General features: G+C 44.6%; 1 protein-coding gene across 5 annotated transcripts in view; it reads right to left on the reverse strand.

Moving 5' to 3' along the window:
* Positions 1-17,181, reverse strand: part of GRB10 (growth factor receptor bound protein 10) — a 203,546-nt gene that overhangs the window by 170,368 nt on the left and 15,997 nt on the right. The window lies entirely within an intron of this gene.

The raw sequence follows: 17,181 nt of genomic DNA on the forward strand, positions 1-17,181 counted from the left end.
CAGAAACCATCCCACCTCATTGCCAACATCATCCCTCAGCACCTATGGCGGACCGGTTCCAGGACCCCAGAAACACCAAAATCCATCAGAGGATGCTCCAGTCCCTGTTATAAAATGGCGTAGTATTTGGATATGACCTACACACTTCCATTCACTTTAAAACATTTCCAGATTAATTACAATACCTGACACTATGTAAATGCTATGTAAATAGCTTTTATGCTGTATTGTTTTGATTTGAATTATTTGTTTTATTGTTGTATTTGATTGCTTGGGGGGGAGTGAATATTTTTATCCATGGTTAGTTGAATCCAAGGATGTGGAACCCACAGATGCACAAGCTGTGGAATAGGAAATCACCAAACATACAGAAAGGCTCAGCAGCAACTCAGCTGCCAGAGACCCATTTATCTGGCCCAATCCTAGGAAGGTCCTTCTTCCCTCACTAACCTGTCCACCAGCAGACACCAGGAGAGGGCCATAGAGACAGTGAATGGCCAGGGGGCAGAGCGCGGACACCCCAGGAGCAGCTTCTGAACTGCCACCATCAGTGAAACCAACAAAACTTAGCCAAAATGTGTAAACAGGCCCAGATTCCACCTGGGTCTCAATTTCAGGGTCAAGCAGGACCAACAGGCCCAATAATCCTTAGTGCAGGGCCTCCAGGAGTCACCAGTCGAGCAAGCACAAAGATGGGTTAGCCAGAGAGCGTGCTTCCCCCCACGGCCATGCAGGCCAGAAGCACACGGAGGTCAGAGGCTGCCTACCTGAAAGAGGCAGCACACTGCTCTAAAACTAGCCAAAGTCCAGCAGAGCGGAGAGAGGCAGCGGAGGACACATGCACAGAACAGCGACTGAGCAGAAAACCTACAGAAAAGACCACACTCACAATAGCTTACATACACAGGTATGCATATTTTAGGCTAGCCCTAAGAATAATCTCATACAAACCATAAAATATTACAGCACTTACTTAGGAGATATAAAAATACCTAAATGAATGGAAACACGCTAAGTTCTCAAATGGAAAGATTAAACATCATAAGGATTAATTCTCTTAAAAGTAATATAAATATCCAAAACAACTTTATAATGCAGTATGTATCTATCTAAATTCAAGCAGTTTTTTCTTAGAACCAGTGGAAGAATCCTAAAACTAACAAAATAAAATAAGTGGTAAGATGGTCAATCACAGAGCATTAAGGGAGAATTACTTATCATTTAGTAAAATGCACCCTAAAGCAAAAGTAGTTAAAACAGTGTGTACTTGGCACAAAAATACATGCCACTGTTCATCCAGAAGAGTCAAATCTGCAAACACACACATGAGTATTTTTATCATGGCACCACGTGCTACACAAGCTACACTGAAACAAGAGTGGGCACGTGTCTTCACTCCGTAACCGAGCATACAGGATCCCTGGGACTAGAATCCCAGGGCTCGCAGCCATTCCTGACTCTCCAGATGATGCCACCCAAGATGGTGGCGACGGCTATGATAACTGTGCTCAGGGCAATAGCAGCCACCCATAATTGACAACCTATTACCTGTCAGAATCTTACCAAATGCTTTACAATCTCTCATGGGAGGGTTTTTTGAAGATCAAATTGAAGGCAGTAAAGGCCTGTGAGTCACAAAACATAACATGTAAAGATTGGCGGTTTTTAACTAAGAACAACTAAATGTCAGTCCTTTGAGGCAGCAGTGTTACCCCATTTTACAGATGCAGAAACCAAGGCTAGGAGATGGTAATTATACACCAAGGCCACACAGTTATCAATGGCAGAGCCAAGATGCAAGTCAACAGCTACCTGGATGTATGAATCTCTGCCACATAGTTTGTGATTTTAATAAAATATAATTTGTATGATAAGGGGAAAAAAATAGAAAACTTCTGCAATAATTGTAAAGTTTCTGTTCATTCTGATTTTTTCAATCACTTGCTGGAACAGATTTTTCATTTCCTTTTAGGGAAAAGAAAATCTACAACAAGAGTGAGCCTGAAATCCAAAGCACAGAAGAAAACAGAATTTCTTTTAAAATGCCCTGCATGCCAGGAATTAAAGATTTTAGTGATGAGATATAAATAAGGAACCCCCCTTAACCTGAAAAAAGGCATCTATCCAAAACTTCCAGCAGGCAAGTGGCACACATAATGAAGCAGCACAAATGACGTCCCCACTAAAATTAGGGCCAGAAAGCTTACAATGTCTGTATCAGCCATAACTGTTCTAGGGGTCTAGAAAATATAGTGAAGTAAGAAACAGAAACAAGGTGTAAATGTTGAATTGAAAAAGATTTTTAAAAACCATCTGATATGGTTTGGTTCTGTGTCCCCACCAAATCTCATGTCAAATTGTAATCCCCAGTGTTGGAGGTGGAGCCTGGTGGAAGGTGACTGGACCGTGGTAGTGGATCCTTCATGAATGGTTTAGCACCATCCTCGTGGTGCTGTTGTGATGGAGTTCTCACGAGACATGGTTGTTTAAGTGTGTGGCACCTCCCCCCACTTCTCTTCCTCTTCCTCCAGCCATATAAAACGTGTCTGCTTCCCCCGTCGCCTTCCACCTTGATTGTAGGTTTCCTGAGGACTCCTCAGAAGCCGAGCAGATGCTGCCATGCTTCCTGTCCAGCCTGCAGAATCAGGAGTGAATTAAACCTCTTTTCTTTATGAATTACCCAGTCTCAAGTATTTCTTTACAGCAGTGCAAGAACAGACTAATACACTGTCACTATTTACAGATGAAATGTAAGATCATGCACTGAAAAATAATTAGAACTGATCTGAACGTTTAATAAGATTGAGATCCCAGAGCAAGCTACAAACCCTCCCCAGCCCTTCTGCACAGCAGCTCCAAGACACCTAGGAAGTCTAATGGTGAAAATTATTTAATTTGCAGAAGCAATCAAAACAACACACTTAAGAATATACACGAGACCCTTTGAAGAAAATAAAAAATTTTTGAGGAACCCAAAAGAAGATCAGAAGGGTTAGAAACGCACCACCTTCTTTAAAGGGAAGCCCTCACATTGCTGACAGCCACTCCACCTCCACATCAGTGAGTTAAAGCAAAATCATCCCAAGGAAGGCTCTGTCTTCAAGGAACTCAGCTTGCTGATTTACAGATACAGGAACAGACATGTCCATCCACAGAGTACGGTAAGAGAATGCAGCCAGAGGTGAATGATGACACATAAATTAAAAATAAGATCATGGATAGCTGGCAGCTTATGCTCACTAAGATCCAACGGTCATATCCTCACCTCCCATATGTGCCTTAAACATTACAAGAACTACTAAACTACTAAGAGATAGTACAGAAGAATAATGTTATAAAATCTGAGTGAGGAAGATCTTCATAAGCAAGATTCTTAACCTAGAAGCCATGAAGGAAAAACTAACTTCTGTTCATCAAAAGACCCTATACACAAATCAAAAGACAGGCAAAAAGCCTTGGGACAAAATATTTCCATTACCATGCAGCCAACAATCTGCATTTAATCTCTTCTTTACTGAAATAAGAGATAGGAGACAAGCAGCCCAACATAAAAATGGGGAGAGGATAGAAACAAACAATTTGCAAAACAGACATGTGAAACACGCTAAACTTCACTAGGAACCAGGGAGACACAGACAAACAAACACATGAGCTATAATCAATAGTTGAAAATTAAAAGGACTGGGACTACCCAGAGTTGAGGATGGCCTGAACAACAACAGGGTTCCCCTAAACCAGAGGTGGGATCACACTGTACAGGCGTGGGAAGGCCTGCTGGAGCGGGGGCAGCAGTTTTCAGACTTTTGTCTTAGGCACAGGCATCCTACTTGGAATAGTTTATCCTACAGAAAGACTCACATGCATGCACACGTGTACATACACACACGGAATGACTACTACACACTTTAATACAGAAAAACTGGAAGCAACCTAAATGTGCCTGCCCAAATCCCTCCTCTCCCCCAGTTCATGGCACCCACCAAACTGTACAAGGCAGAAACAAGAGTTCTCCATTCCCAACTTTCTCTTCTGCCTTCCGTCCATGCAATCTGCTAGCCCAGCTCATTGGCTGCAGAAGCATCTGAGGGCCATCCACTCCCTTCCATTTCTGCTGCCAACTCCAGGCCTTTGCCCCTCATCTGAACTGGGACTCAGCTGCCCTGTCTCTAAGCATCCTCACTGCTCCCCATTTAACCAGCCCTAGCTCTGGGGAGCCCTTGAGATGACACCATTGCCCTCTGTACTTCAAATGCACCCAACTTTTCAGTGACAGCTGCCAGGCCTGACCCATGTGGCTCCTGCCTCCTCTCCAGGCTGCCCAGACACCGCTGTCCCATGCTGGAGTCACCTCGCTCACCAGCCTGGCCTCCTCCAGGTTCTCAGACTCTATCCTCCCTCATGGCCTTTGCATGCTCTCTGCCTTGTATTTGGAATTTTTTCAAACACCCACGGCCCGGGTCGCCTTCCACCTTCCCCTGCTGGTAGCCTCCGCAGAGCATCAAGGCTCCCCATCCACCCTGTCCTGCCCTGTCCACCCTGAGGTATCAGGCCGCCTGGCCCACTCCAGACTCTCTCCACACAGGTCTACAGCTCAGCCCTTGGCTGCCTCTTCTTCTGCAGAACACATCAGGCTTGCTAGTTCTGTTCTTCTTCCTGCCAATGTTTTTTGTGTCCTTTCCCCAAGAAGAGGTAGCTCTGAGGCCGAGGACCCTATCTGTCCTGATTACTGCTGTATCCCATCTCTTAGCACAGGGCCAAGTGGCTCAAATCTTTGCTGAACTCATGGAAAAAATGTCTGGACAGGAGCCGACTTAAATATAGTAGAGCACAGTACTCCTCCAGCATGGGAAGCAGCCTGGAAGGCATGCAAAAGCTCTAAAGGAGCCACGGGGACATGCGCTCTGGTCTGTGGGAGGCGGCTGTGAAAGTGGCTCAGAACCCAGCCTCCACCAGCTGGGGTGGGGGCAGCCTGCACAAGTGCTCAGCCACTCTCTGCCTCAATTTCCTCAACTGTAAACTGAGAACAAAACAGTACCAACCTCATGAAATGATGCAATTCCCACAGAGTGCTTCACACAGCACTCACAGAAGGCAAGTATTTAATAAAAAAGGCCAAGAGCTAAGCACTAGGAATAGGCAACACTGCCATAAAAAGGGGAAAGCAGCCTATCTGTGCGTGTCTGCACCCAGGAATTCCAAACAGAGAAAATGAGAGAAACTATTTGCAAACTACTCATCTGACAAGAGATTAATAACCAGAATATATAAGGAGTTCAAACAATTCCACAGCAAAAAAACAAGCAATCCGATTTAAAAAATGGGCAAAACGTGAACAGACATCTCTAAAAGAAGACATACAAATAGCCAACAGGTGTTTCCAAAAAATGCACAACACTAATATTTATCAGGGAAATACAAATCAAAACCACAACAAGATATCATCTCACCCCAGTTAAAATGACTATTATCAAAAAGGGAATAATGGATACTGGGGAGAATGTACCAAAGGGGACCCCTTGTACTCTGTTGGTGGGAATGTAAATTAGTGCAGCCCCTACGGAGAACAATATGGAGGTTCCACAGAAAACTAGAAATAGAACTATCATATGATCCAGCAATTCCACTGCTGGGTATACACCCAAAAGAAAGGATCTGTATCAAAAAGACATCTGCACTCCCATGTTTACTGCAGCATTATTCACAATAGCCAAGATATAGAATCAATCTAAGTGTCCAACAACAACGAACTCATTAAAAAAAGGTGGTACATATACACAGTGGAGTGCTATTCAACCATAAAAAAGGAGTGAAATTCTATCATTTGCAACAGCATGCATTAACATGGAAGACATTATGTTAAGTGAAATAAGCCCGGCATAGAAAGACACATGACACGTTCTCACTCATGTGCAAGCGATAAAGCGGATCTCATGAAGACAGAGAGTAGATTGGTGGTTACCAGAGACTGGGAAGAGTAGGGGGTATGCAGGATTAAAAAAAGTTGATTAATGGGTACAAATACATGGTCACCTTATTGATTTATGTAATACTAGGCCTTATTTCTGCTCATTCTTGAAATAAGTACACTTAATTAAATAAATCAATGAAGTGACTACAGTCTACAATATTGTACACTTCAAAATAGTAAGAAGAGAAGAATTTGAATGTTTCTAAAGTTAAGACAAATATTTAAGGTGGTGAGTATGTCAAATACACTGATTTGACCTTTAGAATTACATGAATGCATTAAATTACCTCATGTACCTTGAAACTGTTTATCTATTATGCATCAATAAAAAAGTAATTAGTTAATTCCACAGAACAAAAGAGCCAAAAGAATCCTAAACATCGACCTCGAAGGAGGGCCATGAGAAGTGAAGTGGGGATTTCACTCTCTATCGACTTCTGGGTTTGACTATTTAAAATAAAGATCACAAATTACTCATGCAACTTTAAAACTTTAAAATGTATCTAAGAAAGAATGTTTTCATCCAGTTTCAGGCCAAGGGTCCTATATGCTTCTCCTCACACAAAAACCTACACTCAGGGTCCCTTGTGATCCCCCTCTGTCCTTGTGGAGGGCTCCCCCCTCTCCCTTTCTAGGAATTCCAGAGAAATCACTGCTCTATACCTAAACACAATGAGGCCATTAAGTGCTTGAGGCCAAGTCACATGAGTATTAACTGCACAGGCCTTTTTCTTCTATACAGGCAGCTTCTGGAAATACTGAAGGACTTTGCCCTTCTATTTCCTTTTCTTTTTCTTCCGTTCTTTTCCTTTTCTTCCTTCCTTAAAGCAGTTTTTTAAAAAGTTAAAGGAGTTTAAAAAAAAAAAAAAAAAGGAGTTAAAGAAAAAAAGATACACCTCAAAAGTAAAGAGGAAAGACATTCTTGCTTGTGGAGGAAACATAATGTAATCGTAATCGTTAAAACTATGCGAGGAGTAATAGTTTGGAGTGAAGAGGCGTGCACAGTTGATTAAGATCTCTCCTCTCCTCAATGAAGAAAGCTGTGGGTAAACAGTCAATGTGCTTTGGATGCTTTATCGTCACCCCCAAACAGCCAGTTATCAACATTAGCCCATCACCAGCACACACCCCAGAGCCCAGGAGGGCCTGGCATTCTATTCTAAAGATGATGACATCTTTTCATTCTCTATATTACTAGTATATTCAGTAAGTAACTACTGTGTGTTTTACATTTTCAGGGCAACATCTATATAAACAAGTATAAGGAAAACCAATCCTCAACTCAGAAAATCAAGAATTTAGCAAAGACAATAGACACATAGGGTTCCTACGAACAGGAAAGGTTGGTAAACAATGATTAATGGCTCTGAAATGCATCACTATCATACAGTAGGCAGGTCGCACGAGATTGAAAACTGACACGGGGTATGGACATATTAAAAACAACTTTATCTAGCAATGTAATCTAACTTTTCTGCAGTATTGTTTTTTAATGAGTGTGCATGATCTCCTGTATTTAGTTCTCTTGGTCTCCCGCACAGACTGGTGCAACATCCTCCCAGGTACCCACTGCCTGGCCACCGGGAAGTCCAAAGCAGGAGTACCAGAATGCCCACCCAGATGCACAAGGCACGAGTACCAGAATGCCGGCCCCTCTGGCTCCTGATCATCCAGTTCCAAAAGGACACCTGGATCCAGAAGGTATAGGGCAGGCAGGTGCAGGGAAGCATGGGACACCTTAAGAGTAGGCTTACCAACTGCAGGGAGAGTTCTGTGTTGCTTCCTGCCTCCAAATGCAGACGACTTCCATTCTGGTGCGGCCTGTCATCTGCCTGCCCCAAGACCATGCTCTCTGGCCACACAGTCACACGGACTCCAGGGATGCTCCGCAGGAAGCACAATGCTCTGGTCTGGGCAGAGCTGGCCCACTTTGAGGCCCACATCCACCCATCACGCTCTTGAGTCACAGTGTGGCAGCCCCCATGCCATACCCTCCTCCATACGTACGAGAGTTCCTGCGGCTCCCGACCAGCTGCGGGTACAACTCAGCTCCCAACCCTTCCTTGGGGACCCAGAGACGGTTGTTCCATCGCCCTATCCAGGTATCTTTCTTAAATCAGACCTAGCAGTGAGCCACTAGACCCACCATGTTGGGGACCCTGTGCCCTACACTGGGCTGCTCACACCTCGTTGTTCACAGACATGACCCATCCACCACTTTGCTCCTGTGTCACGATCCAGAAGCCCAAGCTGTGCCTCTCAATGACCTGTTCTGCCTTCCTGGAACTGGGGAGACCAGTTGAGGAAGCAGCAAAAACCCATGATGCTCTCCAAAGCCGGTTCCCTTTCTGTGCAGAGGGCTTCAGGAGATCATCTGCCTCCTACACTGGATTTCTGAGTAAGAGCTCAGCATTCTCCTTCCCAAAAATACCTACCCAGCAGCCCTATGGTGCTGCCCAGCTGGGTCTGCTCAAACCTCTCCCAACACCCCCAGCTCCACCCCATCATTGACACCTCTCAGGCCTGCAGCCACCTACACACAGCCTCAGCTCCCATGACCTAGGGACAAACCGTGCAATGACAAAGGCAAACCCTGAATGGTGCTTTAGCTAAAGAAAGTAAACAACCTGTAATTTGGCAAATAATTTAGAAAAATCAATGCGGGAAGCTCAAATACCAGATTCTGCACTAATTCTCATTTTACCTGGCTCTTGTAATTTGAGTAGAAAAGTTTAAGACTCCACTGCTACCTCCTTCAATTCCCAAATTAAGACTTCAGTTGCCCTAATAAGGCCTTCATAAACCCCTGGGTTCATTCCGGTCAGCTGGGAGGTCTGTTTTCACCTCCTTTATAATCGCCTCTTTCTATGTTTCCCCTTAGTCCTGAAATTCATTATTCCTTCATTAATTCACTCAATACACACTTAACATGTGATCACTATGTTCTCAATCTTAGCATTGTCAGTTACAGAGCCACCTCCAACATGCTCCCTAATCTAGTTTCCACAGGTCTGTGAATTCAAGACGCCAAAAGCGCAACCAAACCTCACCCATTGGTCAAGATCGTAGAATGATGATCTCAACAGAAGCAGTTTGTGGGAAGCATGACCAACCATTGCTTTTAGCAGTTCTGCAAAAGCTGCATGCAAGGATTCTGGAGAAGCTTGTTCACAGGTGTCTGAAAGGGGGCCCTCAGCTGTTGATGAGGCCCACAGGGAACCGCCCTCCACAGTTGGTAACTTTAGTTCTAGCTATTCTCAAATCATTGGCCAAAGAACAGCTTCTCCTTTTCTATTTCAGGAAGTTGGCTTCTTGGACCAGAGGCAAAGCCAAAGGGAGAAAAGCAGAGCCCCATTCACTGGGCTGATGAGCAGAAAGCTACCCGGGACCACAGGCACGACTGGTATGCAAGCAAATCACTCTGATGCCCACCTCTGAACTCAGGGGAATCCATCTTAAAGCATCCAATATTCCCCATGGGAATGGAGTCCCCATGATGAGGCCACATTCTAATCAAAGCTAATTCAAACTTCCTTCGCTCCACCATCAAAATCCACTCTTAGCATTGCATTACACGAGTTATCCTCCTCTCCGCAATTTGAGCCATTAAAAGAGTCACAACAATCGAATTTTAAAGTGTCTCCTGTAAACGTTACTAAGTTTCCTCTAAATCTTTTTAGAATTCCGTTGTCCTCCACTGTTGTGATGCTAAGTAGTCAGGAATCTGACCAGAGCCATGGAGCCACACAGGAGGTCGAGCTTCCCAGGAGGAAAGCGAGTCCTGGGACCCAAGAAAGAACCTGTCCTTCATATTTGCCAAAACCACCTGCTTCAGCTACTGAAGTAGCTTCTCTTGGGAAATATAGATCAGGTCCTCCTCACTTCCCCCATCCCTCCTGACAGAGGAAAATGGGTCCACTTTAATGACTGTCTCGTCCTCCCTCCAAGGCTGCCCTTCTACAAAGTCAGCTCATGGCCAGTTCTGTGCACCCTGCACCCCATGGTCAGGGGTCTCTGAGCACCACACTAAGGACCTTTATGCTTCAGGAGGTGGTGGGACTCACAGGTCCTCTGACAGCATGCAACACAGCCACATCTGTGTGTGTACTCAAAGACTGTCAGCCTGCAACAGCAGTGGGGAGGAAGAGGATGGAGACCCCTGCTTTCCTCTGCAACACCCTTCTCTCCTCAGCTCCTTTACATATCAGGTAAAAGAGCCACCACTTCTTATTCTCCGGTCACTGTCAATTAACACTCCTTTGTTCCAAGGCACTCTTGGGTGGCTCATCGAATGACGTTGGTATCACAGTTTCTTTTACAAACCTTTAGTCTGCCCCCCAGTAAAGGTGACCTGAGGATAGAAAGTGCCGTATATTACCTGGGCAGCCAACACAGGACAGGGAACATCACATTGGCTAAACAAACACTAGGGGAAGAGACAGAGAGACAGTTGCCTGTACTTGTGCACCACAGCTCCTACACTCAAGCTGTGCCAAGCTTCCCAAAAGTCCCTCAAATGCTGCTGCCCTGCCTGGTCCCAGGCTTTCCAGACTCGGGTGACTGAAGTTAATCACTTCATCTAGTTCCATCAAGGTGGTATGCAGCATCTAGCATTACCACTTCCAGGCTGCATCCACATTTTAACACAAAAAGGATAAAATTATTCTAGAAGACTGAAGAACTAAGTTCCCTCATTTGGCACATAATAGTTATGGACCAAGTACCCTCAAGATCTCTCTGAGGCCTAAGCTGCTGAGTTTCTGATTCAAACAACAGACACAAGAGAACAACCAGAGGAACTGGTGGTTCCCAAGCACCTCTCTATCTGAATTCAGTGAGGGGGTGTTGCAGCCCCTGGCCTCCAAGGTCTCTGCCTAAATCCCCACACCTGTGCTTCCACCTGTGGTACCCTCTCACGTGGTACCCAGGTATGAGTGACCTCACCCCTATGGTAAGACCTCCAGGAGCGGTGAAGCCAAAATTATCTTCAAGATAGTAAGATATGATGTGTCCTTGTGTCCTTGTCCCTTGCATTCCCTCACGAATGCACAGCGGAGTTTTCTAGAGGGCACATGACATGTGACTAATTGCAGATGGCGGGGGGATGGGAGGGAGATCCAACTACCTTCTCTTAAAGCAGACATTAAAGGGATTTAGAAAGTACAAAACAATGCCACTCTTCTCATTTTTTTTTTTTTTGTTTTTGAAAATACAGCTTTTTTCCATAAAAGATGTTATGTTTACATATAATGGGATAATATTCTTTTTACATGGAGAAATATTTTTTAAATGCCTGTCAATTCCTAAAACAGTAAATTTCAATATATACAGCCACATAACCACAGCCCTTTGGGGCCTTCAGTAACTTTTAACAGTGTCAAGGCGCCCTAGGACCCAGCCCTGGGGGTGCTCCCCTGGGAATTTCAGCCCTGCCCAGCACCCAGGACTTCAATGTGCTCTGTGGGACAGTCTGACAGAAGCCGAACCTCCACCCCTAGACATGGAACTGCTGCCCAGTGAAACTCTGCAAAGACTCTTAGCTTTTATGGACTAAGAGCCCATGGAGACTTCTTCATTCAGAAAGATTTTCTTAAAAACAATATTGAGTTTGAGACCTGGCCACATAAATGAACATCACTGGCCAGAAACCATGTGCAACTCAGCCCTGCTCCACACAATCAGCAGGGCATTCCATTCCAGTCTACTCCACTACAGTCTACTCCTCCAGAGCCAGTTTGAAGTAGGGGGTACCAGAGGGTCACTGCCTTTGAAAAGTGGCTCAACTGTTCTGCCCAAAGGCTTGTCCTGCTTGTTGATTCTGGCAAGATGCATAGCTCCAGGTCATTTAGAATGTTCCTCCCCTGCCTCCTGCATAAGCCACACAAATGGTCAGAGTCAGAAGGAAAATGTCATATGTCCAGTATTTCCAGTTCTCAAGCAAAGTACAGCCAGCAGGACGGACTGCCCCCCTGGGGTTGCCAACACTCACAGGTGGCCAGAGCTTCACCATCTGCCCTCTCCCTGTGTTAAAACAGGGGCCAAAACTAAACAGCACACAACGGCGCCCAGGATTTCGTGCTACTCTCAACTGATACTGCTCTTGGCTATCTGTGCCCTTTTGTTTAAACTGGTAGAAGAGACCAGAACCCTCAGCCCAGTAGGAATGAACCCCAGGCCTCCCCACAGCTTCAGGGCAACGTCTTCCTCTCTCTGCCTACTGCGGGATTACCACTGTCAGGATTCAGCACGACGCTTAACAAGAGGAAAGAGGATCTATTTCTGACCTGGCAACGTGAGACTTACTCTTCTAAATGGGGCACGGGCCTTCATCATAACTATTGTTTCAACTCATGAGTCAGGATATTACAAAGGTAGAAAGTTCTTACCTGTAGGAAGCCAAAATCCACCTTGAAAAGTCATTACAAAGCCAACCTAACTTGAATGGCACATGTCCCCTAAACCTGGTAGTGAAGTACGAGAGGCGAAGTGAAATTGGGATGGGGATGTGGATCTATTCAGGTGACCTCCTTCAAGACCACCCTATGGTCTCAATCATTTTGGGACAAAAAGGGAGTAAAGTTGTGAGAACCTTGGTATAAGAACCCCCCTTGCCTCTGAAAGACCACTCAAAACCTAAGGCCTTTGCTGCAACCCTCAAGACTACAAAATGGCCACCAGGTCTGGAAAGAAAGGTGAACTGACACCACACCATAACATAGAACAAAATCATGTTACCTGTGTCTCCCAACTCCCCAGCCAACTCGTTCTGGGCTTCTAGACTGCATTCTGGATCCAAGAGTCCCAGGACAGTCAAAGAATACAGAATCGTTCCTGAAACACTCCAGCAAGGCAAGGAAATTAAATATCTGTTAACGTCTGTTATAAATTCCACAGCAAACATCATACTCAATGGTGAAATAGTGAAAGCTTTTCCCCTAAGAGTGGAAACAAGACAGAATTCTTGCTTTTGTCACTTCTACTTAACACAGTAGTGGAAGCTCTAGCCAGAGCAATTAAGTAAGAAAAAGAAATGAAAGCCATCCAAACTGGAAAGGAAGAAATAAAATTATCTCTGTTAAACTCTTAGAAGAAAACATACGCAAAAATCTTTATGCTGACATTGGATTTGACAATGACTACTCAGGATATGACACCAATAGCACAGGCAACAAAAGAAAAAAATAAATGAACTTCATCAAAAATTAAAAACTTTTGCACATCATAGGATACTATGAAGACAGTGAAAAGACAGCCTGCAGAAAGGGACAAAACAGTTGCATATCATATAACTGACAGAGTATTAATATCTAGAATATACAAATTCCTACAACTCAACAACAAAAAGCAAATCAAAATCACAGTGAGTTATAATCGGATGCCTTGTATTAGTCCATATTTTCATGCTGCTGATAAAGACATACCAGAGAACTGGGCAGTTTACAAAAGAAAGAAGTTTAATGAACTCGCAGTTCCACGTGGCTTAGGAGGCCTCAAAATCCTGATAGAAGGTGAAAGGCATGTCTCACGTGGTGGCAGACAAGAGAAGAGAACTTGTGCAGAGAAACTCCCTTTTATAAAACCATCAGATCTCATGAGACTTATTCACTATCACTAGAACAGCATGGGAAAGACCCAACTCCATGATTCAATTACCTCCACAGGTCCTCCACGGTATAACTAGAATTATGGGAATACAAATCAAAATGATTTGGGACACAGCCAAACCATATCCCCACTTTCCCTAATAGGACAGCTGAACAGACGAGAACAGCACGACCGATCAGGCGCTGCCAAACCGCTTAACCTGTTCCATTCCATTGTGCGGCAACCGGCAAAACCAGCCAGGCCGGCCAGTCGATCCTTATTGCGTTATTTACTGGGAATGTAAAATGGTGCAGCAGCTCTAGAAAACAATTTGGCACTTCCTCAAAAAGCAAAGCATAGAATTACCGTATAATGAAGCAATTATAATCTAGACCTATATACAAAAACATGGAAAGTAAGCACTCAAAGATACTTATACACCAATGTTTACAGAAGCATTATTCACAATACCCAAAAGGTAGAAACATAAATGTCCATCAACAGTTGAATAAACAAAAAGTAGTATATACATACAAGGAAATTTATTTATTTATTTAGTTTTAGTTTTAGTTTTAGTTTTTTTGAGATGAATTCTCACTCAGTTGCCCAGGCTGGAGTGCAGTGGCGCGATCTTGGCTCACAGCAAGCTCCGCCTCCCAGGTTAACCCCATTCTCCTGCCTCAACCTCCTGAGTAGCTGGGACTACACATACAAGTGAATATTATTCAGCCATAAAAAGGAATGAAGTACTAATGCATGTTACAACATAGATTAACCATGAAAACATTATGCTAAGTGAAAGAAGACACTAACAAAAACCACAGACGATTCCATTCACATGAAATGTCCCGGACAGGGAAATCTATGTAGACAGAAAATAGAGTTCCTTAGGGTTGGGAAAGCAGGGGGAGCAATGGGATGGCAGGGAGTGGGGGTATGATAGCTAAAGGGTGCAGGGTCTCTTTTTGTTCTAAAATTGACTATGGAGGTGGTTGCACATACCTGTGAATACATTAATTGAACACTGTATATACAATGTATGTGTGTTTATTCATTTCTGCAGTTATAACAAAATACTTGAGACTAGATAACTTATAAAGAACAAAATCTATTTCTCACAGTTCTAGAAGCTGGGAAGTTCAAGATCAAGGTGCCAGCATTCGGTGTCTGGTGAGGGCCTTCTTGCTGTGCCCTCACATGGCAGAAGGCAGAAGGGCAAAAAGGGATCCTAGCTAGTTCTCTCCAGCCCTTTGATGGGAGCAAGAATCCATTCATGAGACTGGAGCCCTCACGACCTTATCACTTCCCAAAAGCCACACCTCTTAATACAGTTGCATTGGGGAGGTGATAAGGCCATAAGGAGACACAAACATTCAAACCATGGCATTCCACCCCAGGTCCCCCAAATTTATGTCCTTCTCACATACAAAATACATTCATTCCATCCCAATAGCCCCAATGTCTTATCTCATGCCAGCATCAATTCAGAAGTTTGAAGTCTAAAATTTCATCTAAATATCATCTAAATCAGATGTGTGAGACTCAAAGATGTGTTTCAACCTGAGGCAAAGTACTTCATTCAGACTTCAGCAGTGGCTCACTCCTGTAATCTCAGCACAGTGCGAGGTTGAGGCGGCCGAATCTCTTGAGCCCAGGAGTTCGAGAACAGCCTGGGCAACATGGCAAAACCCCATCTCTAATACAAAAAAAGGAGAAAAACCTAGCTGCGTGTGATGGCACACGCTTGTAGTCCCAGCTACTCAGCAGGCTGAAGTGGGAAGATAGCTTGAGCCCAGGAGGCAGAGGTTGCCACTGTACTCCAGCCTGAATGACAGAGCAAGATCCTGTCACCAAAAAAAAAAAAAAAAAAACTGTGGGACAGACAAAGAACAGACATTCCCATTACAAAAGGGAGAAATAGGAAAGAAAAGAGTAACATTTCCCAACCAAATCCAAAACCAAACAGGACAAGCATCAAATCAATCTTAAGGCTGGAGAATAAATCTTTGGTTCCACGTCCTGCCTTCCAGACACAATGGGGCAGGAGTTGGGTTCCCAAGGCTCTGGGCAGCCCTGCCGCCAACTGCGGGGCACAGCCCTCACAGCAGCTCTCATAGGTTGCAGTCGGGTACCTGCAGCTCTCCTAGGCTGGCACTACACACTGGTAACTCTACCGTTACAGGCTCTCGGCGGCAGCCCCACCCCCACAGCTCCATTAGGCATTGTCCTTGTGGGAGCTCGCTGGTGTGCCCTCAACCTCAAGACTCTGCTGGGCATTGCCCTAGTGGGGGCTCTTTTTGGCACTCCTGCCCTTATGGCTTCATTAGGCATTATCCAAGCAAGGAGTCTACAGCAGACCTACCCTGCAGCAATTCTCTGTCTGAGCCCAAGACTTTCTGAGGCATCCTTTCAAATCTAGGTGAAGGTAGCCATGCATCCACAGGTCTTGCACTCTGAACATCTGCAGACTTAGCACCATGTGGATGCCACCTAGGCTTATGGCCTGTGCCTTCCAGAGCAATGGGACTAGCTGCACTTGAGCCCTCTTGATCCACAGCTGGGATATCCAAGGAGGGCTGCACTGTAATGCAGAGAGCAGAGAAGTGACGCTGGACAGTGAATGCTGAGGTCCTGCAGGCGCCCAAGGCCTCTCCTTTGACATAGTTCTGTTCCCTGGGCCTTGGTACTCTGGGCCTCTGATGGGAGGGGCAGCACTGATAATCTCTGAAATGCCTTCAGGATCATTCTTCCATTATCTTGATGAATAGCATCTGGCTTCCTTCTATCCATACTAATCTCCTTATCAAAAGGTCACTTGGCCACACCCTTAGTGTTTTCTCCCAAACATGTTTTTACAACCTGAGCAAGCCAAAAATTTTCCAAATCCTTACATTCTGCTTCCTTTTTTTTTTTTTGGAAACGGTCTCATTCTGTCACCCAGGCTGGAGTGCAGCAGCAGAATAATGGCTCACTGTAGCCTTGACCTCCCAGGCTTAAGCAATCCTCCCACCTCAGTCCCCTTGAGTAGCTGGGGCTAAGTGCACATTTTTGTTTTTAGTAGAGATAAGGTCTCATTATATTGCTCAGGCTGGTCTTGAACTCCTGAGTTTAAGCAATCCTCTCACTCTGGCCTCCCCAAGTGCTGGGATTACAGGCATGAGCCATAGTGCCCAGCCTCTACTTCCCTTTGGATTATAAATTCCATTTTCAATTCATTTCTCTCACATTTTACTGTAAGCAATTAAGAGAAATCATGCAGCATACTGAACACTATGCTCAGGGATTTCTTCCACCAAATATCCTATCACTCTTAAATTCTGCCTTCCCCAAAGCCCTAGAGTATAGGCACAATTCAGCCAAGTTCTTTGTCCCTTTGTAGCAAGGACTATCTGTCCTCCAGTTTCCAATAAGATATTCATTTCCATATATGACTGCATCAGAATGGGTTTTACTGTCTATAATTCTACCAGCATTCTGATCACAACCACTTAGAAATTTCTAAGAAGACATAGGTTAACTCTACGACTCTCCTCTTCTTCTGGGCTCTCACTAGAATCATTCTTTTTTTTTTTTTTTTGAGACAGAGTCTCGCTCTGTCGCCCAGGCTGGAGTGCAGTGGCTGGATCTCA

This window comes from Papio anubis, chromosome 4, assembly GCF_008728515.1.
Source record: "Papio anubis isolate 15944 chromosome 4, Panubis1.0, whole genome shotgun sequence".
Lineage (NCBI taxonomy): Eukaryota > Metazoa > Chordata > Mammalia > Primates > Cercopithecidae > Papio > Papio anubis.